At 32.7% G+C, this 27,942-nt stretch overlaps 1 pseudogene; it reads right to left on the reverse strand.

Moving 5' to 3' along the window:
- Window positions 1-771: 771 nt before the first annotated feature.
- Window positions 772-27,942, reverse strand: part of LOC149528180 (putative CCR4-associated factor 1 homolog 7) — a 136,720-nt pseudogene continuing 109,549 nt past the window's right edge.

Here is a 27,942-nt window from a genome sequence, read left to right on the forward strand (position 1 = left end):
ATTGATAATTTGAGCCATCTTATAAACATGTTAATCATAATTTTAAGCCAGAAATGCAGGGTAAAACCTCCAACAAATTTCACAGAAAATATGTGAATGCCAACTTCAGCTTCACATTCCCATCAATTGAAAATCCCACAAATGCACATTTAAATTTCTAAAAAAAATGCATAAGTATTAAAAACAAATTGACATAAAAGCCCTTATCTAAAATCTTAGCGGAACAATAAAATTATACCATACTTTCACACTAGGTACGGATCTCGCAGCCCATCACCAGAAAGCCCAAAAGCACACAAATCGCTGAGAATTACAGTGAGAACTCTATGAATTCTTTTTTCTGCTAAATTTTCATCTATATCATCTTGGGCCAATTGGGGTATTCTCCAAATGACTAGAGATTTCTCTCCATTATGATTACCGCTTTCTCTCCCTCTTCAAATGAAAATCCACCATCTACACATTCACCTTAACAAGCTCATACCTACAACACTGAAATCTAACATAATAGGACCTAAAATCTAACATATTAGATACAAGAAGAACAACTCCTCGACATTTCTGAATTTCAAATGAATTCAAAATTATTATGGAGGAGGAAGGTAAGTAAAAAAAAAGATTAAAAGCAGAATCAAAATGGACTGAGAGAGGACAATCGAAACAAAATAGGCTACTAAGCCTTACTCATTCGACGTAGCCAGAGATGAGTAAAGAAGAGGAGAGGGCTGCTTTCCAGTCTTGAAGCTTCTTCTTGGTGAATCTCCTTTTTTTTTAATGTTCAGCGAATGCGGCTTTATAAGCTCCATTGTCAGGGTAGCGAAGGTCAGCAGGTCTCACATCACAAAATAGAAGAATAAACAGAGCATTGGTTTTCAACATGTGAACAAGCTCGAGCCAGCCATACAAAATGCAATATCCTCTGCTACTGTGCAAATAGCCATATTCTCGCCAGGATATGCGAAGTCTCCTTGGTGTCTCAATGAGCTTGTTCACATGTTGAAAACCAACGTGAGACCTGCTGACCTTCGCTACCCTGACAATGGAGCTTATAAAGCTGCATTCGTTGAACATATCAACACATCGAATGAGTAAGGCTTAGCCTATTTTGTTTTGGTTGTTCTCTCTCAGTCCATTTTGATTTTGCTTTTAATTTTTGTTTTTACGTACCTTCCACCTCCATAATAATTTTGAATTCATTTGAAATTCAAAAATGTAGAGGAGCTGTTGTTCTTGTATCTAATATGTTAGATTTCAGGTCTTGTTATGTTAGATTTCAGTGTTGTAAGTATGAGCTTGTTAAGGTGAATGTTCTGATGGTGGGTTGTTATTTACAGAGGAAGAGAAAGCGGTAGGTCATAATGGAAAGAAATCACTAGTCATAGGAGAATATCCCCAATTGACCCAAAAGCAAACTCTATGAATTCTTTTTTCTGCTGAATTTTCGTGATAGAAATATTGCAAGAGCACTAATCCCTGTAGTGCTCACCATAAATTTACAAAATTCACGTAACTCAAAATTTTTGTTACACACTAGATGACTCACTACCAGATAATCGAATATTTTCTCATGCTTTGCACACAGGAGAATGTTAATGAACCTAAAAATATAATACTCATACGCATTCTGTGACTCTGATTATCTTTACCAGTATGCATACGCAGCTCACGTGACCGTGATTACCTTCATCACTACCTTTATTTTAAGTACATGTTAATGGAATGTTAATGAACTTAGAAATATAGCAGTCACACGCATTCTGTGACTCTATTATCTTTATTAGTAAGCACACGCAACTTATGTGAACATAAATGGTTTTCCATATTTATCAGTTATTTAAGTTTTATTATTATTATAATAGATTTCTAATTTGAATAGATTTATTTGTATTGAAATATACTTTTATTTTTAAATTTGAATGTATTAGTTATATAGAAAGTCAAGAGATATCAAGATTTTAATTTTAAAATCTAATTTTAAATCACACATTTGGTTTGTGTTAGGGTCTAGCTTATATTTCATTTTTTAAATAGAATTACATATGTCCACCTTAATTAACATGTATCCAAATTACATCTTTGACACCCACTCTCTCTCTCCCCTCTTGCTCTCTATCACTTCTGCAGATTTTTCTCCCACAAGTAAATCTTCTCGCTCTCCCTTCCCAAATCTGTCCATCTATTCCATCTCTCCCTTTCTCTCTCTCATGCCCTAATTACTCTCTTTCTATCTCTACCTCATCTCTTTACTTATTTATGTCCAACCATCACTTCCCTATAATTACCATCTCTCTTTCTATCACTCTCTTTCTATAATGCCCCACCTCAAGATCCTTGGAACAAGGATAAATCAACTATCTCTATAAACTGAAATAACATAAACCACATGGAAACATACTCTAGAAGATACAAAGAACCATGTGAGCATCCTACTCTAGAACTAAACATGGAGGAAGGCCAATTCTCTACGATGTTCCGTAGTAGTGGCAAAGGTAGCTACACCACCTAACTACATGGAACCTAAAAGCCCACTCTCGCCATGCTGATCGAGATAGTAATTTGACCTCAAACACACACAAAATAGTCATCCATGGTTAACACTTATGCCAAATAGTATAGACTACTAAAACCAAGATCATTAGACAATGCAATATAGTTGGTCTTGGTCAAATGCTCAATGGGTACACTATGTAGGGACTATAGAGGAGAGTAGATCACTTGGGACTCCAAAGCTAAAAATCGAGTGGAAACTCTCCCTCTAGACTCCCTCTGGATTCCCTTAAGAGGCCATCACACTGTGTCCTTGGATCAAACCATATAGACTAATACCCTCAAATCAAACCATATAGGTATTCCACATTTAATTACCTTAGTTTTATTACCCATTTATTCATTTAGTTATCACTTATTTAGAAACTTCTTCATGTTAACCTTGTTGGGAACATGACCCAAGGTTACGAGACAATCCCCTCTAGTTCTCTATCCTATATACCCATACTCATCACATGATGAGTCCCTGTAGGCAATGCATTTTCCCTGCCCAACCCCAATGAACATAACTCAATCGAAATTAACCAGGAGTTTGGGTCTCTCAAGAACCTGACAAGTGCATGCTTATGTGCTCATGTGTGGGTGCACCAACTACACGATGATCATAAACAATAAGGGCTAGATGAGAAACAATTAAAATAGTAAGTAAATAATCACTCAACTAAGCACATAGTTAGGAGTACAAATTTTCCATGAATTCTAATGCAAGCACAAGCATTTATGGTTGGATTGGATATCTCATAGATAATCTAGGTCCATGACTAACATCAGTGCCAAGAAACACCTAAGAAAATTGGGAAACACACAAATCGAGACAAAGTAAAAAATGCCCAGAAATCAATATTGATAAAACTCAACAAAATTAAAATCCTTTTCACAAGCAGGTACAACAATCCCAAATATCCAATAATATTTTTTTTCAGAGTCTGTATGCAAAAGCAACTAGCATAACAGTCCAAATCGCCAAACCCCCACACCAAAAAGGCCATAAATTCTCATACCCTCCTAACCAAGTAGTGCCAACATACCAAAAAAAAGGGGAGAACTAGTTCTCTACCTCCTAATATAATAGTAATAGAAACTAACTCAGAAATGAAGTCAAAACAAAAAAATGAGAGAGCACTATGTCACAACTGAAAGAGGCAACCAAAACAAAAACACTCATGATAAAATAATTGTTCTATAGAGGTCACCCAAAAGCTCGAAATCCCAAGGTCTCCTCGAGCTAGATCAAATGAGATAAATCTCGTGATGATCCCACGTTCATAGCTCCCACAATGAATTAAACTATTGATAATTGGCTAATGGATGTATTTAATTGTTTTCATTTATGGCAACACATAAGGTACATGCTTACATGAAAACTTAGAAATAAAGATACTTAGAATTTGGTAATCAAAAAATTGTGTAAGTATGTAATTTTGTATATAGTAGTGTATTATTTGTTCATAACTTGTTGCTGATGTCATATTATAACTAGCGAAGTTAGATGGAGATAATATATATGTTGATGATGATGTGTATAAACTTTGAAGTTAGTATGGACTATATGGAACAAAGATATTTGCATTTTAATGAATTAAAAGACAACATAATTAAAGGAAATGATTATTTTGTTTTCAAAATAATTACTTTTCCAATTAGGGTCAACATCCTAGATGTTTACTCTAAGTTGAAAAAGTATATTGTGGTCTTAGCCAACCTAGTAGCAATTTGTGTAAAGGCATGGTATTTATGCAAAGGACATCTTTTGATGAGAAGCGGTGACCATATGTGCTAATTGTGATGTTCAACAATTGTATGCAAACTTTTGTAAGACTGATATATGTGAAGTTTTGTGAAAACTATTTTGTGATCCAAGATCATGCTAAAGATTAGAGATCAATCAAGGAAGAAGTTATAGTACCTATACTCTAGAAGTCTAATTACTTGTTTGGGCAGTGAACTCTTCTTGTAATTGGAAGTGCATGTTTGGGCAATGGGATCATCTTGCATCTACTATACTACAACTGCTAACATGGTTGGAATCTCCTAATAGGGATTCAAAGCCTCCTAACAATGACTCCTAATAGGGTCAATCCTCTAATAAGGAACTTATATAGTAGTATATTATTTAGTGGGTATCATTCCCACTAGGATTTTCCCTTGGCAAGGGATTCCCTAATTACTAAAATATGGTGTTATGAGTTATCTTTGTGCATGGTTACTATTGCTATTCAAAATTACTTAATTACTTTGTTATGTATGGTTTAAAGTAAGAAATAATATCTAGTTGGTAGCTAAAGTTTGCAGATTACTAATTCAACCCCCCTCGGCTCAGTAATCCATATTTCTAACAATTGGTATCAGAGTGGAATTATTTTGAAAAGGCTTAATAGCTTGAGTAAGATCCCTGTTGATATGGAATAGTTGATGAAGAACCTTGAAGAGGCACTTGAACAAATTGATCTCCTTACTAAAAAAAGAGATAAGTTGAAGGAAAGATATGAAGACTCCAAAGTATACATAGGACAATTAATGGAAAAGATTGAACATCTCAAATTGAAGCCTGAATCTACTGAATCTATAACTAGTGATGATGACTATTCGAAGCTGAAGATAGAGTACAAGATCTTGAAGCATGAATTGTTGATCACAAATCTAAAGTTGACTTTGAAAAATGATCCTAGCAAAGTTGACTCTAATTTGAAGACTAAAAATGCAAATTTGAGAGCAAGTCTGGCAAAGAAAATATTTGAATTTGAAACATTGAAAGAAGATCATGAAGAACTTCATAAGTACAATACTATTGTGAAAGGTGAATTAACTTAGTGCAAACAGTAGCTTGAGAAGCTTTATTCTAGCAGAGAAAAGCTTGATGATCCAATGTCAATACAGAGACCTACTTATGATAAGTCTAGTCTTGGTTATCTAATTAACATGTCTACAAAGAAACCTGAGATCAGATCAGATCCAAAAGAAAAAGGTAAATTTGATGATAAGATTGAATCCAGTCTCTGATAAACCTAAAAAAGTTGAACAAGGCAAGGAAGTTAAAATTTTGGATGAAACAAAGAAAATGGAATCTCCTAAAGAAACTAGGTATGAATTTATAGGAATTTTTTTTTTATGTAATGAAATAGGTGGACTATGAAAAGAGATTGCACAAATAAGTCATTTAATCATGTTAAGTACTTTTATTGTCATAATTGTCATGGTATGGGTCATAAAGAAAATAATTGTAGGAAATCTAAGTATGATAATGATAGAAGGAATAGTAGAATATCTAAATATACTAACTCTATAGATAGAAGAAGATCTAATAAAAGGACATTGAGAGAAGGAAGACCTTATGAAGATAGAAGACAGATCATGTGTTATAAGTGTAACAACTTTGGACACATTGCTTGGAATTTTTATGCACTTGATGAACAACAGAATCCTAGAAGTAGAGCACCAGTATGTCAATTATGCAACAACTTCAGACATACAACAAAGTATTTTAGAATGGATATAAACTTTGAAGATAGAAGGAACAAAGGAAGAAACTGTGGGAACAGAAGGAATAATGGAAACAACATTGGAAATGATAGAAGGAACCATGAAAGGAACTCTAGAACTAACATAGACAATGAGGAACAAAGAAACGAAGTTAGTGAAATTCAAGAAGAACTTAATGAGGCATTTGTAAAAGGATTGGAAATCTCAAAAGAAAAGCTAGATAATGATGAGATAGGAAGATCAAAGTCAATTACTGGGTTTGGTTCAATTAAGTTGAATTAAGCTTGTTTATAGCACCAAAATTTGGGAACCTCATTTTAAGATCAAGTTAGAGGTAGTGAAGTTGGGAAAAGGTGTATCTAGTTAAGTTTAGATGGTACCTATGCTCACTTGTAATTTGGAGCTTGTCTAAACAAGTTATTAAGGAACTAAGAATTATTGGTATTACAAAACAAGGTTAATTCTATAGTAGAAGATGAAAACTATGTTTTTGTAAAGAATTTTGTGAAGCAAAGTCTTGAGGGGCATTATCATGATGAAAGGAGGCTATAGTAAACCTTGGATGGCATTTGAAGATTGGTTAGATGATCTTGAGTAGTTATTTGATTACAGAATGTAATTAATAGCTTTTTCATGTTTGCAAAGCACACAATTAATGCAAGTTCAAGTTTATGGAATGAATGGAGTACATAATTGGTTTTCACTTTATTGTGTATACATCCAAAGTCAAGAGCACTTAGAAGCAACTTGTCAAGGAGATTTCGAAGCAAACCCTCTTTTTAGAAAAGGTATTTTATTCTTTTTTCACAAATTTATTTAGTAAAAGATCATATTTGATAGAATCATGGATATGTCAGTAGTGCACAATGTTAAGAACAAGGACAAACCTAATTTGAGGGTTGTCTCTATGAAACCTATAGAAGGAAACCCTAACTCAGCATTATCCAGGGATAACTTTAAAGAACCCCCCCTCCCAAGATTTATAAAATTGTGGCAAATCACATGTCATTTGGGTGAAAAAAATTAATAGTGTTGGCGAATTATGAGTCAATCGATGGATATTTGGTGGCAAATTTTTTAATAGTTTAGACAATTTTTATAAAATAATGACGATTATAATTTTTGTTTTAAAAAAAATTATTAATATTGATGGCAAATTATGTTTTGAAATGTAATTATGTTAAATGTATTATTTGAGAACTCAAATCATCTGATGATCAAGGATCAATGCCTGAGGTTTAATTTCGGCCAACATTTCTTGAAGGAAGAAGAATTGTTGAGGTAGTCACCGAAATGTTGACACGTATCAAGGTAAGTTGTCTATGGAGTACAATGTCACTCATAAAAAATAAATTCACATAGGAAAATGGAAATTTGACGAATGATGATCGTCGAAAGAGACACTCAATTAATTTCATGGCGAATAAGAGTAAACATTATAGAGAAATATGGGTGAAGAACCTGACTACCAAACTAAAATTATGTAATAACAGTGGTGAACGTTTCAATCACTATATGAGTGTTTTATAAAATTTGGGCGAACCGGTCAACTAGTATATGGTGTTCTTTTTAGCCAATTTATATAGCCCAATTGGGACATATTAGCCAATTAGCGAATAATAGCCACTAAAAAAATCCCTGGCATTATCCATCACTATGAACAATGTAGTATATTTGGAAGATGTAAGAAGTTATCTTAATAGTAAATTTGAATCTATTGGGAGTGGAATACATGAACAAGGAAATGGAATTATTTTTCAATCATGACATGACTATGAAGCTCAGATTTGAACATTTAAAGGAACTAGATTTGTTCAAATATCATTTCTACCATGAATTGGACACAGAATCATATTAAGTAGGATACATGATGGAAAACTATGGATGTAAGATAATGTAATTGATATTCCTGCTGACCTTATTCATGAGGTAATTGGTCTTATTAAATAAGACAATGTACCTAGAGGTGAGAAAATGGTGAAGAAGAAAGTTGAAAGTTATACCAAAGTAGTGTATAATAGAAAGGCTATGGTGATCAGCACAATTATGCAAGATGATGTAAGAATCTTGAGTAGAATCATTGCCTACTCTATATGTACAAGCTCAAAGATTGATGAATTATTAGTTAGATTCATTTATGTGGTGTATAAGATATGTGTAGAGAAGGAACAAGTAAACCTTAATGAAATTTTAAGAATGCAATTACTTGAGAACATAGAAAAGATCAAGAGTATTAAGAATAGTGTGTTTTGATTTTAGTCACTGATAAATCACATATTCTTTCATGTGCTTAAAATATTTTCATATTTATCAGTCACAGAGATAATAGGAAGTGATAGATGTACAATGGAAATGATCACAACAGTATGTAGAAGACATCCTACAGACAAGATATTGGATAGTGAAACCCTTATAATGAAGACATTTCAGAATGAAATGAGATAAAGATTCCGAATTGCACCTGCAATTGTAGATAAATTTAAAGAAGATGTTTGTATTATGGTTGGTACAAAGTATACTTATATTCAAGTAGTAGAACCTCGGGAAAAATTTCTTGATCCCTTGGGTTATGAATTGAATGATGATATAGCAATTGGTCATATTGATTTATTGTTGAAATCATAGAAGGATAAAGAAAAATACATATTTGGAACCTATGATGAGATTACCCAGTCAGCTCATCAGGCATCCTTAGAGAAGGCATCACACAAGAAGATAGAGTCAATCATGAAGAAAGCTTTATTAGAGGCTGGTATGACTAAGAGTGAGTCTGAGGCAGTTAGGAAAACCATGAAACAAGGAATACTAAATGTGCAACCTTTGTTAGTATCTATTGCAAAGACATCTTCATAGTAGAGCATTCCATATGTAGTAGTGTTAGATGTGCAACCTAGTTAGCTAAAGAGAAAACCTAAGAGATTAGTGGAAGCAGTGACCACAAAGACAAAAATGGTCAAGCAACAGGCCACTAGACCAGGCAAGAGGGCAAAGTCATTTTTGACAATTGTCAAATCTAGCAATGAGGAAGAACAAGAGCAAGAAATCAAGCAAGTATGGAAGGTGACAATGTTAAAACAATCAGCAGGAAAACCTTAGCAACCGTAGAAGCCAAAGTTAGAAAAGATTTACTCAATTATTTCTATTGAAGGTAACTTTGTTCAAATGATTTTTTTTAATGATTTTTATAAATTTTTTGAGAAATATTAGATTAATATATCTATTGTGAGATACATTATAGTCAATAATCTAAAATTGAAAGATATTGAGGGCATAGTAAACCAGAAAGTCTATGATAGACTTATTGAGAATAAAACACCAGCAAGAGAAGGAGATTTAGAAATTTGGAAGTCTAGATGCTAAGAACTATTTGCAAGACTAATTACAAAGAAGAGATTAAGACATTATTGAATAATCTTGCACCTTACTTAAGAAATAAATTAAGACCATTTTTTTTAATGTTGGGTGAGAAAGATAAATTAAGAAGTGAAACTACTACAACAATAAACCAGATGTTGACAAAATCTAAGACAACATCTCCACTAGCACCTAGAACCATAGAAGTGTCAGTGAGTAGTGACACTATGCAAATAGATCAAACCAATGTTACCAATAACATTGATGATAATAATGCATTTGAAGGCTCTAAACTTAATGAACCTAATACCAAGGATATTGAAGATAAATTGAGACAAATTAAAGAGGAAAAGAGGTTACATCAAGAAGAAAAGAAGAAAGTGGAAGAGGTCAAGCAAAAATTTCTTGAGGAAGAAAAGAGAGAAAATGAAAGAAAAGAAAAAGAAAAGAAAGAGGAAGAAGAGAGAAGAGTAAAATAAGAAGCCAAGAGGAAAAGAGAATGAAACTAAACCTTCTGGTTCATTTACTCCGCTTTCACTTGCTAGCTTAGCAACTGATGATGATGATGATCAAACCGATTTGATCTCATCCTTATCAAAGCCTGTTAAAAAGAATAGAATAGTAAAAAGCCTGTATAAGACCTTAATGGAGTTTACTAATAGACTACATAGTACTCTGGTAGTGTAGCACATAGAAGTAGCTCTGGAATAGAGGGCATAGATAGTGCTAAAGTCATTTTATGAAAAATTTACTAACCTTTTGAATGTTGCAAAAGAAAAGGCACATATTTCACATGATGCTAACTTGTTTAGCACCATTTTCCAAAATATTAAAAATGATTTGGTTTTATACTTGTATCAAGAAACTTCAACAATGTCAATAATATGGGAAGATATTGTACATTAAGTGTACCTTATCATATAAATTGACTAAGGACATTAACAATCAGATTGGCGGTGAGATGAGCGAGCTAGAGGCTCTATCCAACCAGATCCAACATCCATCTTATAAAGTTGATGATTTTGAAGGACAAGTGGCCAATATTCACAATGATATCAAGAAACTAGAACTTTAGAAGGAACAAATTTTGAAGAGAATATCGAATTTCAGAGAGTCTATTGCTTTGAAAATAGATTTTGTTGAGAAATTGTTGAAGGAATGTGCCAAGGCCAAGGACACCTATTCTAGCTTTTTGTACTTAGACTTGAATACAATTGAGATTGCATCATATTATTTATGTACAATTATCACCTTTGCTAAATCGGCCAAGGAGAGATGGACTAAAGGTATGGATAGTCTAAAGGAAATTTTTGATGATTTCATGAAGATTCTACTAGCTTAAGGCAGAAGAACAACATTTATGACAACAGATGGACAATTTTTAGACAAATTTTGACATTTTGACCTTTGTCATTGATGTCAAAGGGGGATAATTACACATGAAAATTGTTAAGCTTGTTAAGAGAAATACAATAGGTCAAAAGGATTGTAAAGTATATTGTAAGGGGGAGCATATATAAAGATGGACAAACTATAATAGATGTAGTATGAATATATTTTTGTTATTGTTACTTGGCCAATTTTCCCTATTTTGTTTCCATCAATGCCAAAGGGAGAGATTGTTGACAATTGGCTAATGGAGATATGTAATTTTTGTCATTTATGACAACACATGATGTACATGCTTACAAAAAACCTTAGAAATAAAGATACTAAACATTTGGTAATCAAAAAAATGTCCAAGTATGGAGTTTGGTATACAATAGTGTATTGTTTTGTTTATATAACATGTTGCTAACATTGTATTATGACTATAAAATTTTGATGGAGATAGTATACATGTTTATGATAATTTATATAACCTCAAAATTAGTATGGACTATAGAGAAGAAAGATATTTATGTTATAATGAAATAGGACAGTGAAATTGAAGGAAAGGATTATTTTGTTTACAAAATAATTACTTGTCCAATTAGGGCCAACATCCTAGATGTTTACAAGTTGGAAAAGTATATTGTGTTCTTAGTGAACCTAGTAGCAATTTTTGTAAAGGCATGGTATTTATGCAAAGGACATCTTGCGATAAGAAGTGGTGACCATATTGTGATGTTGAGCAATTGTATGTAAACTTTTGTAAGAGTGATCTATGCAAACTTTTATGAAAACTATTTTGTGATCCCAAATTGAGCTTAAGATCAGAGATCAATCAAGGAAGAAGTTATAGTACCTATACTCCAAAAGTTTGATAACTTATTTGGGTAGTGAGCTCTTCTTGTAATTGGAAGTGCATGTTTGGGCAATGGGCTCATCTTGCATCTGCTATACTAAAACTCCTAATAGGGTTGGAATCTCCTAACATGGATTCAAAGTCTCTTAATAGGGACTCCTGAACATGGCTGACCATAATCTTTATCCATTTTACTTTAAAAACTTTTTGAAATCCTAGGGCATAGGTAAGCCCTTTCCCAGCAATGATCTTATATTCTTCCTTTAGAATTCCAATAACACATAGCTTGTCATAAGCTATTCTAATTTCAAAATATTTTGTTTCTCTAACTTTACATTGATAACATGATCTTATGTCTTGAACAGTTAAGACTCTAAACAAAATTGATGACAAGGCTCCAATATCATCAACATTGGTTTTGATGTTAATTGAATTTATGAAGTTTGGTGGAGGAATTTGATGATTCATTATGATTGGTGCACTGTTATTCTTCATCATTTCATTTCCAAATATGAGTTCATACTAGGGTTTTATACAAAACTTTCACAAAAATCTTCTTTAAATATTTAACTTGGCACTGGGAGTGGTACTTTGTTTCACAAATTTGTTGATAATGTGTTGTGATTATTTTTCTCTAGTCTCTAAAATTGCTTTAACTTCCTTGAAAACTTCTTGTAAGCTCTTTGATCACTTGGTGAATGCAAATGAGTTTTCAAAATAGATAAATACCCTCAATCTTTCATTTTTGGTTTGCAATTAATGTTTGGGTAAAAGTACAAAGTTGTGTCACCTTTCAAGTTGACTTATCAAATGACTAAATTTGAGTATTTTTATCCAAAAATCAATTTTTTTTAAACATATGATCTAGATAAATTCATTCTAGCTAAGTTATATATGGTCTGACACTTTTCCAACTGGAAATATCTATTTAATGCATATTTTATGCTAGTTTGTATCCAATTACTAGAGAAATAAAATTATTTCAAAAAACTCACATTTCAATAACTCTTACTATTTTTTATAATATTTTTTTAGTAACATATAAATACCATTTTATAGAGCTCAGAGTTAAGAATATTGTCATATAGAGTTTATAGTGTTTTAATTAGATATAACATATTATAATTAAAAAATTCTACAAGCATTTCTTTTAACACTTAGAAAAATGTCAATTTTGAGAAAGAAAAATTATTAAATCATATCAAAAATATTTAAAAAATTAAAGACATTCTAGAGGAGACAGTTCTCTTTGAGAATGTATAATTTTTCTTCTAGTTAGAATAGATTTGTTTTGAAAATTGTGGTGGGAGATGAAAACTATCAATTTCAAGTGAGTTGAAATTTGAGTCATTATAAAAGAGAAAATATAAGTCTAAAGTCAATTTTTTTTTTGGATTTTTCTAGCTTTATATATATTAACTATAACATAGTCTGAGTTCAATTGAAAATACATTTATTTCCATATGGTTTTGTGGTGGAAACTAAACCCCTAATTTTTAGCATTTTTCAGCAACTAAAAAATTATCTATAAAAATTAGGAAAATATATAAGTTCTTATTCCACATAATTATTAAAAATTATAATCCTTCCATTTCTACACATTTCATTAGTTTACTTCATTTTGAAATTCTAAATATTACTACCATTTTTATGTCATTGAAGGTGAACAATTATACTTTTGTTAGCGTTTTCCTTTACAAAAGGGTGATACAGGTTTGTGCTTTTATCCATCTTCATACTTAGTTGGTATATGATAGCTATCCTAGATTCCTTTTTAGATTGGTCAAGGTTATTCACTTGGCCATAACTAATTCATTTGGTGAGTTGGTTATCTTCCTCGATCACTTGGTCTATATTGCAAAGCTTGGTCAATATAGACTATACCACCGATGCTCGGTACTTTATTATTTTCCATTTCTAATAGTTATTATGAATCTTTATTAATGTAGATATTAACTTTCATCACTTCTATGCTAGGAACATATGTAAAATATAGCATTGTGTATATAGTTCCTACATACCTTATTTCTTTACGTTGATGTAGTGTGATCACCTTATCCATTAGATTGGGTGATCATAGTTTTATCTGCTTTACTGCTTTCAACTCTTACTATTTCTATCCATGTTTTCTTTCCTTTAGGTTTGTCACTTCCATTACTTGGTTCTAGTGTTGGTGTTCTTGTTTTGCACTTTCTATTGATCTGTCCAACTTTGAGAAAACTGAAACATATGATCTCTCCATTTAACCATTTCATGTAGTTTTCTCTTAAATATGTTTTGATGCAATTCTCTAAAATGTGTCCATATTCTTCATGCAATAGTCACAACTGTACCATGTATTATAATCCCAATTTTAGGAATTCCCTTTCCTTGTTGTATGAGTTTTTCTTTCAAGTAACCAGTTTGAATCTTAAGTCTGTACTCATGAGCTCTATGTCCATACTTTTGACAATTGTAGCAATGACCTTGGAATTTAGATACCTTTCTAGTTGAATAATTGTTCTTTAATCTATGTTCATCTGCTTGATGTCCTTCTTTCTTGCAATTAAAACAATTACCACTTGGTTTAGGTTTAGAAATTTTCTTACCATTTTTGTTTTTTGCAAATATTGGTTATGTGTCCAATTTTCCCATAGTGATAAAATGTAGGTTTACCTGTGCAATTTTCATTCCTTTGTTCTCCACTTTTAGATTATTTTCCTTCTTCAATAGATGAAGATTTCTTGTTGTATCCAAGTCTAGAGGTGTCTTTGTTCTATGTGACTTTAATATTTCTTCAACATGCTTACTTGATTCATTTGGCTTGTTCTGAATTTTTCAATCTTATACACTTCCATCTCCAAGATTTTATCCTCTCAAATTGTTAGCCTTCTTGATAAGAGAGCTAGGCTCTAATACCAATTTTTGGAATGAGTATATGGAAACATAGTACTTAGAGTTTGGGGGGGGGGGTGTTGAATAAGGATCTTAAACTTATAACTTCAAAACCAATTTCATAAATTCATACTTAATTCATCTACATATTAGATCTACCATTCAAATTGTAATTTTGGAACATAAATGAAATAAATCACATCCATAAAGAGTTCAACACATAACACAATAATTTGGTAACCCAGAAACGCTTCAAGATTAAGGTAAAACTAGGGTGGGGATGAAACGCATAAGTCTTTACTATTACAACAATAAAGTTAACCTATTAAGGTTACATTGTTTGATCATGAGATATGATATATCCTATGAGTGGTCTTCCCTATTAAAAGCTTAAGAGACTACTAGGTCTTAGCTTTTTAAATGATTTTACACTGATTATGAAGTAATGGCTCTGTTAGGAGGTTTACATAGATATGTTAAGACTACTATGTTAAGAGATTTATCCTATCTTAATTAAAATAACTGATTTAGTGTCTAGCCCTTAGTTTTATCTACAAGCCGATCTTGTATCTCCTCTTTGCTATATCTTTGATATGATCTTCTAATCTAATAACTTTATTCAATCCTTCACTACTCTGATTTGTCTCTACTTGATTTTTCTTTGAAACTTAAAATTTACACCTTCACATTCTTATACACTCCTACACATTTCAACATACTAATTTTGAGGTTAGAATCCTCATTAAATAGATATTTTGGTTCTAGATCTTCATCGATGACTTACATTTCATCATCTTTTTCCATTTCTAGCTCATTTTTTGATTAGCTGAATTGCATGCCTTGGGATTATTACCCTATGCAATGATGTGTGATAAAATCCTTAGCTGGCTCTACAAATATTAAATATCATAGAAAAGTTGGCCAAAATGGTTTACATATATTTTTCTACTAGTAAAAACTTATATATCAAACCTAACCTACTTGGTACTTGAATGCTCTGATGCTCGGTCATGTATAAACCTTGATGTTGTTACTCGGCTTCTATATACCTGTTTGCTTGACACTTAGTAACTTTTCAACATGCTCAGTCTCAATTATATTTCTTGACTCACATATTTTCTCGGTCACTAGTAAACTCTCAAAAATTATTGTCCTACTTGGTATAAGCTTTGTGTGCTCATGTTGTAGTAGATAGCTTGGTTGCAGTGATGAACTTGTAATCTTGCCTAGTAAATAACTAAGTGTTTGGACAAAAATTGACAACACAAGCTTAGAGATCAATAGAATCTTTAGAGGAAGTTATCTCCTAAGCATCAAGATTAATAGGTTCAATGGTTTCCTTACATGTATTAGTGTTGAAATTGCTACTTAGTTAACCATAAAAAGGAGTAGAAACAAATTTTTCTTCCTTAGGTTGTTTGGAGGTCTCCATAAAAGAGTGATCAAAGACCTTATATTATCCAATAAATGTATTATTAAAGTCCAAAGTACCTCAGTCATCATTATAAAATGAAGAGGAAGGTTCTTCACTTGATTTCTTTTTAACTTCAATTTTGTCATTTTATTTCTCTTTCCTAGGTGTTGTCACCTTAGAATATTTAGTTCTATAGAAATTATTAGGTTTATCATCCGCATAAGGGGTGTGCATTGTGTTATCATAGATAAAATTTACTTTACATGAAGAGTAGAGGTAAAAACATGCATATTATGCAACCATGATCTCGCTTAAAGAAGGTTGTAGTTGAGAGGTCCCGACATCACATGGATCAAAGTGTCTAAGACTATAGGAACAACCTTGATAGGAAGAGTTATAACTCCCAAGGTTTTCTTAGCAATGTTATCAAAACCACAGATAGGTAGGATATTCTTATTTATAGTATACTTTTCAATATTTATAGCTTTTAATATATCTAGATTATAAACATTCAATCCTGATCCATTATCAATTAAGGTTCTATAAATGAGATTCTCATTTATAAGAATTACAACCATAAGAGCATCATATACTGGTCGTGTTCTTCCTTAGATGGAAAATATTCATCAATAAACACAATCTGAAGAGGTGTAGGTTTACCATGCAAAAATTCTATGAAATAATTTACATTATCCAGATTAGGTAGAGGCTTAGGAAGAGTAGATAAATCCTTCAGCAAAGCTTCATGATAGGTAGGTGATGTTTGAAGAAGTTCCCATAAATAGATCTTAGTAGGAGTAGCACACACATGCTCAACTAAGTAATACTCCTTTGCAAAGGAACTTGGTAGTTGCAGTTCTTTAGGAAGCACTAACTAAGATGGAGGTAAAGTTGTAGGAGCTACCAGAATAATCAGTTGAGGATTATTCTTTGCCTGATTAGTGTGTGGAACTGAAGTGTAATTAGGTTTTCCTTTAAAGTCTATAAGAGTTTTATTATCCTAAGGAACTCCATTAAGAGTTATAATAGGTTGTTGTGGTGGACATCCTTTAAGAGTCATAATAGGTTGAGAAAATTGTATAGGTTCAATACTACACACACTATCACACATAGGAATCCATGATATAAACCTATTGTAAAGTATTGTAACAAAAGATGTAGAGGAAGTTGTAGGGGGAATGGGATCAATGAATATCTCATTATTTTCATCTGACCCTTCTATACTAGACACCTTTGAGGGTTCTCTAGAAAACACCTCATCAAAGTATTCATAAAAGAAATCATACATCTTGAAGTAAAAAGAAATTAGTTAAGACTAACATGTAAAATGTAAAGATTGAAAAATATTTTTTTATTTTTAAAATAAATTCAATGTATAAAAGAAAGATCCAACTACCAAAAATAAAAGAGATTGATTCACGTTGGGTTCACCAAAATCTGCAAGGGAAAAATGACACCAACAAAAAATAGTACAAAGTAGATTAGGCAAGTTAAACATGTTCACCCTAAGACATTCAATTTGAGAGAAAGAGGGGCTTCCAAGCATAACTCTTGATAAGCCCTAAATTTGATTAGCAAGACCCCAAAGATGAGAAGGGGTGCTAATGCAAAATCTAGAAAATTTTGAAGGAAGAATGCTAGCAAGTTCTCTTTCATGCAATGCATGCAAATAGATATGATAAGTATAAATCTGAAATATGCACAAATAGCCCAATAGAGATTTGAAAGTAAATGTATGCTTAGAAACAAAAAAAGAGAAGAAAAACTTATCTAGAAATGTGTAATGGAAGATAAGATTTGGCTCTATAACTTGTTGATATGAATTTCTTCTAAACTTCCAACTACGGATCTCAGAATAAAATGATGAAAGGAAAAAAACTCAAAAATATCCTAAAAATATGAAACTAGAGGACTAGGTCGAAAGATGTTCTACAACTAGGTTGATGTAGTTCATGACTCTGAAATTGATGATACTAGAAATCTTGTGAAGTGTAGGTTCTAGATCTGTAATTATTTTTGTTTCCACCTACAAATAGGGAGCCCCCTATTTTGATGATTTCCACCTCCCCAAATAGTCATTAGGAAAAAATTCATGTGTATGAGAATAACCCTAGATTTGTAGATCTATAAAGTAAAAATGACAAGAATCTACTCCATGAGTGAACCCTAGCATGAAAGTATGTATTTATGTAAATGTATGAAGGTGTAAACAATAGGATTTGAATAATGATGTAGAAATCATACCAAGACAACAAGAGTAAAGTACTCTAACCATCTTTGAGATCACTTGGAAAATCCATGATTAATATAATCACCTTAATTCCTTGAATGAAGAAGAATAGCCCTACTAAGAAATGAGGAATAAGAAACTAACCTTTGTTTCCACCTTGCAATTGCTCAAAGCCAAAATCAAGTGTCTATGCTTTCTTTCTCCTTCATCCTCAAATCATCTTGTTATCATATCATGTAAAAATGAGGGATGGGATCCCTTTTTATAGTGAATTTTTATAATAATCACAAAATTACACTATCGAGGCTAACTACACAAGAGGTATTTTAATGAAAGTGTTAAAAAAATACAAGCCACAAATCACTAGGACCAAGTTTACCTAGGTTGAGCTTGTTTGGACTAGGTTGACCTACGTTGACCTATTCTAGATATCTGAGGTTTTACAAAGGAAGGATACTGAAAGAATAGTTCTTTATTTAGTGATTCTATGAAGGATGGAGGGAAATCAGGGAGGATCAGGTAGGTTTTATCTCAATTTAGCCTAAGAGAAAAAAGAGAGAAGATGTGATGTGTGTGTTGAAGGTGAAAATATGAAATGTAAACACAATAAAGAGTAGCTAAAAGGTCTTAAATCAAAGTGCATCAAATTAAAGATGGTACACTATGCACCTATCTTCACTATATGATGCCCTAAATAAATTATTCTATTTTAATAAAGGATTTTGTAAATGTTTCCTAAGTGGGAAGAAATTATTGGAAAACTATTGATTATCAGAGATAGTAAGTGTCAAGTAACATAGAATTAACATTTGAGTCGGGAATAATGCAATTTTTGAGATAAACTATTTTGGACTAAGATGAAAAATATATTAAATATTTGTAGAGGTTCTTATAGAGGCTATTATGTGTTTTATGATATGGATCACAAATCCATACGTGTTGTGATCAACCAATCAGATGAAGAGACAAAAAAGGGAAACATCTAGAAAAAACTTTTAAGAAATCTTTAAATAGAGAAAATCAAAACCTATATTGAATATATGATGAGGAAGAGTGGAAAAGCTATTTATGTGATCATAAAGAAGATTAAGTGTGGAAGTGGGGACATTGCAAAGAAGGAAAAATAGTTAAGTTTTGTTATGGCAAAAAAGAGGAGGTGACCTTATCAAGTAGTAAAGGATAATAAAGCTATATTAGATTAGAGACAAGATTAGATTGAAGAGAGGAGATCCAAAACAAGATTTTTAGAGCATAACAAGGATCAAGTAAATCAGTTCTAAAAAATTTAGTCAGGTATAGTCTCTTAACAAAGTGGTCTTAATAGATCTTTTGTAAAAGTCTTAATTGAGTCCTTACTTTGTTGAAAGTGTAAAATCCTCTCACAAGCTAAGATCTTTAATGGGGTGGACCCCTCATAGGGTACATCATCAAAAGTGATCAACATTGTGTCCCTAAGAGGTTCACTTTATTACAGCGGTAGTGAAGATTGTTGAGTGTCATCCCCACCCTAGTTTTAGCTTCACATTGGAGGGTTTATAGGTAACCCAATATTTGTGTTAGGTGCTTAAATTTCATGCATGTGATTGATAATTTATATGCACATGTTACTATAGTTTCATTTTATGATATATTTTATGCACAGATTAGATACGATATACTTGGGTGTTTAGATAATGGAAATAAGGGCTTGAATATATTATTCTAAAAATATTCGATGAAATAAAACTCAAAGAAGATGATATCTATGGATCATTATAGACAAATATGGTGGAGAGAGAGGGGTGGAAAGGTGCATTAGCTAGGGATAGATGATAATGAGGAATATAAGATGGTGAGAAGGTAAGGGGGAGAGTGAAAGTGAGAGAGATGAAATAGAGTTCAAGGGACAGGCTAGTTGTGGATCATAATATAGAAATATGGTGATCAAAGAGAGATAGGGGTATTAGGTAGTGATTAATGGTAACGAGGCGTAGAGGGGAAGGAAGAATGTGACATGACAACTGCGAGAGATGAAATAGAGCTCAAGGAAGAGGATACTTATGGATCATAATAGAGAAATATTCTAATGAATACTCAATAGTCCACTCCTTGTATCAGTGCTAGTGATGAGAATAAGATGAACAATGACTATGATTCTAATGATTATATTTTAGTAGGGTGGAATGATGAAATATTTGATACAACTTTCCTATAAGTACCAAACTCTAATGATGGATGAGGCCTAAGTACAAATGAATAGCATGTTTTGAAGCTAGCAATCAGTCGTACATTTTTTGATAGCATTGTAAATATTATATCTCTCTAGTTACATTTCCCAAGTTGATTAAATGGGTTTACTACCTTGTAAGTAATGTTTAGTGGTGATCCTAGAGTTTAAAATACTTAACTTAGAAAGTTACTCTATGCTTAACAATTTCAGCTATACTTATTGTGTTTAGTTCTTCGTACTATTCTAATATCAAATATTATGATTAGAGAGGGGGGGACATGACATAGAGATAGATGGTAATGAGGGGTAAAATATGGTGAGAGGGTAATGAATAATGTGACAAGTTGGAGACATGAAATATAGCTCAAGTAATAGGATATTTGTGGATCATAATAGAGAGAAAGGCTGATGAGAGAGGGGATAGTTGGCAATGATTGATTGTAATGAGGGGTAAAATATGGTGAGAGGGGAATTGAGAAAATGATAAGTGGGAGAGATGGAACAGACCTCAAGGAAGAGGATATTTGTGGATCATAATAAAGAAACATGGTGATGAGGGAGAGGGGGCGTGAGGTAGAGACAAGAAGGAATGAGGGATATAGATCATGAGAGGGGGAGGGAGAAAGTGGCAATTCAAATGAGAGAGAGATGAAATAAAGATCATGTAAGAGGATATTTTTGGATCATTTTAGATATATATTGTGCGTGCGTGCGTGTGTGTGTGTGTGTGTGTGTGTGTGTGTGTGAGAGAGAGAGAGAGAGAGAGAGAGAGAGAGAGAGAGAGAGAGAATAATTCAAAAACAAGTAAACAAATCTTAACCCTATTCCTAATGTTATACTAAATTAAGCCCTAACATTGATAGTGAACACAATTGAATGTTCTCCTAATAGTACATTAAATTAAACCTTATCTCTAAAATTAATTAAAAAGTGAGAAAACTTTGATCTCATCTTTATTGAACTATAGTCCTAATTCTAAACCAAATTAAATACTAATACTAACTTTAATTGAACCTTAATGTTAAAAGTAATTGGATCTTAAAAATAAATGATAAAACTAAATTATATGATGATTATTGTTTAAACATAACCCAAATAGTACCAAATTCATGGCTCAACTAAAAACATTAGAATCATAGAAACAAATCAATGAAAATCTTAACAAAAAATAAATTGTATAAAGATTAAATTCAATTGGACAGTATCAATCAAAATTAAACTAAAATATAAACAAAATTAAACAAAAAACCATTTGAATACTAAAACTAACTCTAATTGAACCTTAATGTTAAAAGTAATTGTACCTTAAAGCTAATCACCATTTAAGCTTTAAATAAATAATATTAAACTACAAGTAGTGTGAATAAACTAAGACATTTGAAACTTGGTTGGTGAAACAACACAACCACTACTTTACCCTTTACCACCATACTATATGATAAAACTTGGTCTATAATTAATAAGAAATAAGTAATTTAACATATAAATCATAAATAATTTGGATATGGTGAAATCACATATTCATGAGACTTTGGAAAAGATTGTTATCAAGGTAAGAATGAACTGTTCTAAACCCAAGAAATCACTATTAAATAAAGATTCCACAAACATCCCATGTTTTTGTAACTACAACTACTAAGATTTCCCTTAGAACAACATCTTAGTGAAAATTCTACAATGGGAGTATGCTATGAATGCAGATCTATCAAAATATATGCTAGATATATATGAAAATGTAGATTATGTGAAGATAATAACACTAGAATGCTAGAAACATGTGTATGTATAACCTAAATTATATTAAATGACATGAACTAAATGCTAAAATGATATCAAAATGACATGAATTCACTATAATAACAATGGTAAAAGAGATGATAGCTCTAAATGTGCATGTAATGTAGATGCTTAAACTTGGATTCTTTTGCTCTTGAATATTGCTCCTATTTATAGGATTTTAAAAGGGGTTGGGGTAAAGATTAGGATTTCATTTTTGACTAGAGGGTAATGATGAATTAGTAAGTATCTCAGAAGGCACCAAGAGGAAGAGTCCAATAAACTTAGTTTTTTAGGAGAAATTTTAGGATTTTTCAATTCTTCTAAATCTAAAAAGGAGGATTTTTCACTTTTGTGATGATAAATGTATTTTATTGATTTATTAAATGTTCCATTTATTTTGAACTTTTATCTTTTCCTTTTTCTTTTTTTATTCCATTTTATGATTTTATGAATTGCTTTTCCTCTTTTTAAAGTGATTTAGGTTATTTTTATTTGATATGTGATTTGATTAATTAATGACTTGATGTGACGATTGATTTGAAAGTCTGTTGTTTTCCTCTATTATCTAATTTTGTCCTTAATTTGCATTTTTTGATCAAAATTTGTGTTATTTTAGGTATTTGCACATTTTTGGATGTCTACAGATGCCCCTCTTTGAGCTAATATGTGAAGCATATTAGTTCAAAGAATATCTTAATTTTTTGTTTCTAGCTCAAACTTTGATAACTAAATGTTTGATTGATGGTGTTTTATTGACTCAAGATTGCTATGATGCCTGATTACTGATAAGTTGATGTCAAATTATAGATGATTAAAGATTATTTAATTAATATGATTTGATTGGATGCCCCAATTTGATTTGACATTGAAATTTTGGCTAGGGTAGAATGTTTTGATATTTGGAAATTTTTTATGCCGTGCTATGATATCAGCATACTATCCCCTTAGAAATGAAATTCAAAAATTAGATGTTGAAAATTTTGAGAGTCTAATTTTATTTTTGAATCATTTGATAGGAAAGTGAGGTGGATGTAGGTTACATAGGTAATGTTTGAAGAATACACAGTTCACAAAAATAGGTCAAAAGGTCATAAAATGGGCTTATAGTGTCTACAAATATCATAAAAAGCCCTAAAGGAGGGTTAAATAGGTAAAAAAGTTCTTTTTCCCAATTCATTTTCACACTTCCCTTTTACTTTTGAAGATTTGGAGCTCTAAGCTAGCAAGAATGGTGGTCCCATCGTCAGAGAATAGGCTCAAGAAGGGTCGAAGATATGAGCGTCTGACAAACTACGGTGCCCTAGTGAGTCCTCTAGATGTTCAATCATTTAAGATTTGTGACTTTTGGAATGAATTTTTTATTTTTGCATGGATTTTCTTTATGAACATGTAGATTAGATGGGTTTAGCACTTTTGATGTCTTTTTAGCACATGTGATATATTGTAGAACATTCACAACCTTTAGTAGTGGATCCATGAGGCAAAATAGCACTTTTAAATCCCTAGTTAACTACTAACTCAATGCACGCACAAAATAAAAGGTGTAACCTTAGCTTTCTATAGCTCATTTGAATGTTCTAGTGCATATGAGGTAGTTTCCAATGCATACAAAGCATAAGATATCACATTTATGATTTAGGTTTATTTGGTCTAAGCGATGGGAAATGTCATGTTGTACGAATGAGTTATAGTGCATATGATAGTTTGGTTAGTACTTTGGTTGTGCATAGTGCATTCGTAGGATTTAGTAGTGCATATTAAAAATAAAATAGTGCTTACACTAGATGTAGCATATGTGACACGTTGAGTAGCATGGATACTTAGTGTAATCGAGTATATGACAATTGTAGTTCATCTGTGTTGCAAAGAGGTGCATTGAAGTTATGGAGTAGTACAATTGAGTTGTAGAGAACTTTCAAAATGGAGTTAGTGCTTATGCTATATGAAATAGAACAAAGCACTATTGCAGCACTTATGAAATGCATAAGGCCAGGTTATGGATTATCTGATCACTTTAGATGGGTTTGGATGTGCATAATTATTGATCAAGGCATGAGTAGGATCCTGATGTGAAATTTGATGATTTTGGAATCAACTTAGTACATGTTCTATAGAAGGAAATGATAATGAATGTTGGTCAAAAAGTGACATGTATAATCAATTTGTTGATTTTGAATAGGTAGAAAACTATGAGGGAAAATGATCATGATCATCTTAGGATATAGAGTAGGACAAGTGATGAGTCATAGATAGAACCATTAACTGGATAGCTTGATGTATGATATTGATTGATGTGGGTGATTACTTTTGATGAGAGACTAACGTCATTGTTTGATTGTTTGATGAGGTAGGTACATGGGTGAAAGCTCATGGCTTAGAGATTGTACCCATGGGCACTAGAGTCAATAGGTAGATTTTATACGATAGAACATTATGTGATTGATAGATGTAGTTATACTTATCTTTAATAGATGCCTCAGTTCTAAGTTAACAAAGGGTTGTTGATAGTTGTGACTGAGTGGTGGCACTCAGACCACAAAACCTTCCACATGCCCTTGGGGGAGATGACTATTACACACAAGGATGCATATTAGATTTTACAGATCTTTACAATGGGAAATCCTGTGTACTATGATTTGATTATAGATAGGACATCTTTCAAAGATGTATTTGGTAATGACAGAAATGAGGATGACAGTGTATCCTAGTTTAAGATGCTATAGTATGAGCCATTGTCTGTTGTTTTGGTCAGATTGATAGGAGGGTTATAGTTACTATATAGATAAGGATGAGGATGTCTAGTCTAATGGGGCCATCTTGTAGATGCTATGATTGACTAGCCACAGAGGTTTGCATGGGGTAGTCATATATTGGCCCACTTATATTATGATTTACACCAAGTTTTGTATTTTGATGCCTCATTACTATCAATAGGTGTAGTTTTATTATAGATATGGACATGGGAGCATCTTCCCATTACTTGATTAATATGTGTGCAACAACAAGCTCAGGAGATTACATATATATACCTATTTAGGTGAGATCATTCAGCCCCATCTGGGAAGACAAAGTATTTGTGGTGGATGTTGGATGACATTGATGAGGTAGTATGGAGGTCATACAAGTTTAGTAAGGCATGGGCCAAGGATGATGATGATATGATATACTTCTTATGTATGATATATTTTCTCATTTGGATTCCCTCAGTAATCAAGAGATTTTTCTTCAGGAGGGTAGTGAGATAGTTTGGGTGCTGACAGGGCATGCGACAGGGATCAACACATTATGTGTGAGTTCAATTAGATAGGCTAGCATAGGGGGTGACCTTGGTGTCTAAGGCCTACTGGGATGCCTTCTTGTAGATGATAGAGAAACTATATGTATGGGCATTGAAATATGGAGAGGTAGATGTGGGGATGGAGGGAGATTATGCATGATGGTTCCATGAGCATCCATTCCTAAGATATATAGATTTAGTAGAGTTGATATCTAGGATTGAGGAGCATTCAAGCAAAGAATAGGATTGGGATGCCAAGGGTCGACGAGGGAGAGGTAGGGGTTATTATTGAGCCAGAGGTTGAGCTAGGGTATGGGCAAGATATGGTGGTTGAGGCTAAGAAACAGTAGTACCACAACACAAAAAATTTGTACAGGGCCAAATGCAAATATTAAGAAAGGTTGCAACAAAGAGACCTAGAGATGTTCATAGCCAAGGTGAGCTGATTATGAGAGGATGTACTGATAGTGGTGCATAGTCTAGCCAACAGGAAAATGATATGGGTTAGAGTAGGATAGAGTAGACCAGGGCTATATTACCAGATGATTTGTAGTTTATTAGGCAATAGAGGCCTCAGACATAGGTCCTAATCCCAGGTGCATAGGGTTTACAACCATAGGAGCAACATCAAATAATGTAAGGACCAAACTAGTTGGCCTCCGATTTTCCTTTATTTTCCCTAGCTATCTGATTCTTAGGGTTCTCCAAGAGGACTAAGTCTCCAATTTGAAATAAACTAGGTTTGACTATTTGGTTATAGTATCTAGACAACCTATTCTAATAGACTTTGAGATGTTCATGTTTTGTATGTTGATGTTCTTCTAAGAGCTCTACCTTCTCTAAATGGGCCACTCTATAGTCTTCATCTCATAGGATATCATGGAGGGTGACTCTTAAAAATGGGATTTCAGCCTCTAAAAGAAGAATGGCCTCACTATCATAGATTGAGGAGAAAGGAGTGGCAGCCATAGATGTTTGAACACTTGTCCTATAGGCCCATGAGGAAAGATTAAGCTATAAATTTCAATCTCTACTGGTATCATTGATGGTTTTCTTGAGAATGTTGATGTTATTCTTGCTGGTGGCCCCAACTTGGCCATTGCCTTAGGGATGATAAATTGATGATGAATGGTGCATAATGTGGAACTCCTCACTTAACTTGTCAACTATTTGATTTCTAAAATACAAGGCATTATGCATTAGGATGGCATGAGGTATGCCAAACTGACAAATGATATGGTTCAGTATGAAAAAAAAGATTCTTTTTTTGGTAGAGTATGCAAGTGGTGCCACTTTTACCGACTTAGTGAAATATTAAGTTGTAGTGATGATCCATTTATGTCCATTGATGGAAGGAGGATGGATTGCACCAAAAAATTCAAAAGCCCACTGATAGAAAGGTCATGGTGTGGGCAAAGGGTTGAGTTCTTGTGTTGGTGCATGAATAAGATTGCCATGGATTTGACTCTTTTTACAACTTTATATAGTCAATAGAATCATTTTCCATGGTTGGCCAAAAATATCCCATTCTAAGAATTTTCTTTGCTAATGCAAATCCACTTGAATGCATGAGCCACAAATACCTATGTGAACCTCTTGCACAAAGACCCTAGTCTCATCCTCTTCAAGACACCTAAATAAAGTACCATCAAAACCTTTCCAATATAATGTATTAGCCACCAAAGTCTAATGCGATGTCTGCCAAATGAAGTTGTGTTTTTGGTTTCATGAGAGGTTAGCAGGGATAATATTATCATGGAGATAGGTAGTAATGGAGTCATACCAAGGTGAGTCTAGAGTGTTTAAATGGAAAATAATGTGGGATTTGGGTTGAATAAACGTAGGTTGAACCATCACTTTCACTAAGTACTCATATTGCTCATGTTGATCTGGTAGTTGAAGCAAGGAAGCCATAGTGGCCATGGCATCCATTGTCCTATTCTTCTTACTAGGAATTTGTTCAAAAGTAATATGAATAAAGAATTCCTTAAGTTTATCAACCATATGTTTGTAAGGCAACAACTTCTCATCTCTGGTTTGATACATGTTTATAACTTGATTGATGACCAATTGGGAATCCCAATAGACTTCAAGTTATGTTAACTTTCATTCTAATGCTAGCTTGAGACTCAAAATGAAGACTTCATAATCTGCCGTATTGTTTGTGACTGGAAGAGCAATTTGTAAAATTTGGGGATGGTGACACCTAGAGGTGTGATGAAAAAAATGTCAGCACTTGAAGCAGGTTCTATGTAGGAACCATCAAATTAAAACTTCCATGTAACTAGTTCTATTTAGAGAATGTGCATGTCTAGAAAACCCACTAGGATAGGGTTGGAGCTTTCGATGGGTACATCTACCAATTGATCTATAATGGCTTTTTCTTTTATAGATTTCCTATCAATTTACTCAATGTCAAACTCACTCAAGATCATTACCCATTTGGCCTATCTACCTGTTAATGTTGTCTTGCTGAGAAAATATTTACGTAGGTCAATTATAGATATGAGCTTAACTTTGCATGTTAAAAGATAGTAACATAGCTTTTGTG

Source organism: Cupressus sempervirens, chromosome 11 (genome assembly GCF_028749045.1).
Source record: "Cupressus sempervirens isolate cs-2001-9-10 chromosome 11, ASM2874904v1, whole genome shotgun sequence".
NCBI lineage: Eukaryota > Viridiplantae > Streptophyta > Pinopsida > Cupressales > Cupressaceae > Cupressus > Cupressus sempervirens.